Source organism: Myotis davidii, unplaced genomic scaffold (genome assembly GCF_000327345.1).
Source record: "Myotis davidii unplaced genomic scaffold, ASM32734v1 scaffold363, whole genome shotgun sequence".
Lineage (NCBI taxonomy): Eukaryota > Metazoa > Chordata > Mammalia > Chiroptera > Vespertilionidae > Myotis > Myotis davidii.
The window spans coordinates 1,182,214-1,184,511 of NW_006294069.1; the positions used below are offsets into that span (position 1 = coordinate 1,182,214).

General features: G+C 39.4%; 1 pseudogene; it reads left to right on the forward strand.

Annotated features, from left to right (window-relative positions):
* Positions 1–2,047, forward strand: part of LOC102768937 — a 42,958-nt pseudogene extending 40,911 nt beyond the window's left edge.
* The last annotated feature ends 251 nt before the right edge of the window (positions 2,048–2,298 follow it).

A 2,298-nucleotide genomic window follows, 5' to 3' on the forward strand; every position in this document is an offset into this window, starting at 1 on the left:
TTCACAGTGTTGTTGGGAGGATTAAGTAAGGTAGTTCATATTAAATGCTCAGCATAGTATTCAGTTCTCTGTGAAGTAAACGGTAACTGTATGATTATTAGGACCTGAATGATGTAGTCCCTGCTGCCTTGTGCTATTCCCTCTCATTTTCTGGCATCCTCATTAGGCTGCTTTTAGATCCTGGAATGTGCCAGGCTCTTCATTAATTCTACTTACATCCTCTAGGAAGCCTTTTTTGACCCTCCGTGTCTGGCTCAGGTGACCCTGCAGTGGATTTCCATATAGCAGTCTATATAACATCATAGACATTAGTTATCCACTCCTGGCATAGTGACTGGCATTCAGCAATGCCTCGAAAAGCATCTGTTGAAATACCATGCGATTTCTCTTATATGTGGAATCCAAAGAGAAAAATAAACAAACAAAATAGAAATGGACTCATAGATACAGAGATCAGACTGATGGTTGCCAGAGGGGTGAGGGTTGGGGGACTGGGTGAAAAAGGTGAGGGATTAAGAACTACAAGTTGGTAGTCACAAAATAGTCACAGAGATATAAGGTACACCATTGGGAATATAGTCAATAATATTAGAATAACTATGTACTGTGGTAGGTGGGTACTCAAAATATTGGGGGGTCCCTTTGGCTCTCTGAGCAGCACCATGGTGGTTGGAAGGAACAAGCACTTTATGAATAAGCGGCCAAAAGGGAGCCAAGAAGGAAGTGGTTGATCCATTTTCTAAGATAGATTGGTGTGAGGAGAAAGCACCAATTATGTTTAATATAAGAAATACTGGAAAGCCCTGGCCCATGTGGCTCAGTTGGTTGAACGTTGTCCCATGCACCGAAAGGTGACTGGTTCGATTCCTGGCCAGGGAACATGCCCAGCTTTCAAGTTCAACAGGAGGCATCAGATCGATGTATCTCTGACATCAATGTTTCTCTTTCTCCATCTCCCTTTCTCTCTCACTCTAAAATCAATAAAAAACATTTTTAAAAAGAGAAAGAAATATTGGAAAAACACTAGGCATGAGAACTCAAGGAAACAAATCTCATTGATGGTCTCAAGGGTGGTGGTTTTGAAGTGAGCCTAGCTGCAGGATGATGAGGTTGCATTTAGAAAATTACTAATTTTAAGCTAATTGCTAAGAATATTCAGGGCAAAAACTGTCTGACTAATTTCCATGGCACAGAGGGCAAAAAGTCTGACTAATTTCCATGGCACAGATCTTACCCGTGACAAAATGTACTCCAGGGTAAAAAAAAAAAAATGGCAGACCATGATTGAAGCTCATGTTGACTACCGATGGGAGTCAGAGAAAGATAAGTATCACATGATCTCACTCATATGTGGAATATAATGAACAAAATAAACTGATGAACAAAATAGATCCAGAGACATAGAACCATGGAGCAGACTGATAGATTTCAGAGGGCAGATGGGGGTGGGGAGTGGGCAGGGGGCAGAATAACTGGGGAACTTATATGTGTAGCCCATGGACACAGACAATAGTGTAGTGAAGGCTTGGGAGGGGCGGGTGCGGGGTAGAAGGGGTCATTGGAAAAAACAACAACAAAAAAAACCCAAAGGGGACATCTGTAATACTTTCAATAATAAAGATTAAAAAAAATTAAAAAGGACTACTGATGGTTTTTTGCTTCGTATATTTTGTGTTGGTTTTGCTAAAAAATGCAATAATGGATTCGGAAGGCCTCCCGTGCTCAGCATCAACAGGTCCATCAAATCCAGAAGATGGTGATGGAAATCATGACTCCAGAGGTGCTGACAATGACTTGAAAGAAGCGGTCAATAAATTGATTCCAGGTAGCATTGGAAAAGACATAGAAACGGCTTGCCAATCTATTTATCCACTCCATGATGTTTTTGTTAGAAAAGTCGAAATGCTGAAGAAGTCCAAGTTTGGACCAGGAGAACATGGAACTTCATGGTGAAGGTAGCAGTTCTGGAAAAGCTACTGGGGATGAGACAGGTGCTAAAGTCGAATGAGCTGATGGATTCAAAAATCTGTTTAAAATTCAGACTTAATGGTACCAAAAAATCCTATTTGTGAAAAAAATAGAAAGAAATATAGAGGGGACCACTTCATAAAGTATATGATTGTCTAGCCACTATGCTGTACACTTGAAATTAATATAAAATAATATTGAATATAAACTGCAATTGAAAAATAAAATAATCAATAAATAAATATTTGTTGAATTATCTCTAGACACAATGCACTTCCTTTTCCATGCTCTTTGTATGTGATTTCTTCTTTCTGTTCTAAACAGAATATT